Source organism: Bison bison, unplaced genomic scaffold (assembly GCF_000754665.1).
Source record: "Bison bison bison isolate TAMUID 2011002044 unplaced genomic scaffold, Bison_UMD1.0 scf7180017864180, whole genome shotgun sequence".
In the NCBI taxonomy this organism is placed as follows: domain Eukaryota; kingdom Metazoa; phylum Chordata; class Mammalia; order Artiodactyla; family Bovidae; genus Bison; species Bison bison.
The window spans coordinates 8808471-8809456 of record NW_011494752.1 but is presented as its reverse complement, the minus strand read 5'-3'; positions in this window follow the sequence as shown (position 1 = coordinate 8809456).

Here is a 986-nt window from a genome sequence, read left to right as displayed (position 1 = left end):
GGAGCTGACAGTAGCCATCAGTCAGTGGCGTCTTGGCAGGACGGCACTGGGGTGGGGGCATGCGGAGGAGAGGCCCCAGCAATGAGCCTGGGGCTGCACTGCTGGGGACCAGAGCCGGTGGCAGAGACCAGAGGGAGGTGTGGGGAGACCCTGCATCAGTGTCACCCAGGACACTTCCCCAGAGCAGACGGGAGCCGTGGCCTGGAGCAACTGTATTTGTGATACTAATGGTAGGCTGCCTGGCTCTATGTTCATCACACAGAGGCTCTCCTCACTCCCGGGAGTGGAGAGCACCCCAGCGCCCATGCTTGCATACAGTCGAGGGGCCCAGGGAAGAGGCCACATGACTCACTGTGTCAGACCCAAGACGGGAATGGGACCGACCGAGAGCTGAGCCTCCCCCAGAACCTCTGGGGTCCCTCTCTGAGAACATGGGCTCTGCTATGGCTGGGTTGGCCTCTCTGAACATCAGTCTCTTCATCTGGACAGTGGATTTTGGAGCCCAAGGACCTGAGGTTCCCTGCTGCCCGGCAAGTCAATGGCTACAGTCCAGTGCCAGCCTCTGAAACAAACACCAAGCTGCCAAGGACACCCAGCGTGGGCAGACAGAGGTGTGGCTCCAGGAGGAATCCCTGAGCCCCTTTCCCCACCTCAGTTTCTTCAAATTTCATGTGGAGCTGGGGGCGGGGTGGCACCCTGTAGTCTCTAAAGGGGGCCCCCTTTCTAGCTGTTGAGGGTCCCGCCTCTCTCTCGGCCTCCCCAGCCTCAGCTGCAGTCAAAGAGCGGCTGTCAGAGAACAAATCTCATTCGTTCACATGTTACCTGCCAGGCACCGTGTGGGGCTAGGGGCCACAAAGTGGAGCAGAACCAGACACAGCCTCCACCCTCCCACAGCTCCCAACGTCAGGGGTATACAGACATTAAGCAGAAAGCCACACCAATAAGGGGGGACTGCGGCCATGGGAAGAGCTGAGCAGACCAGGCTA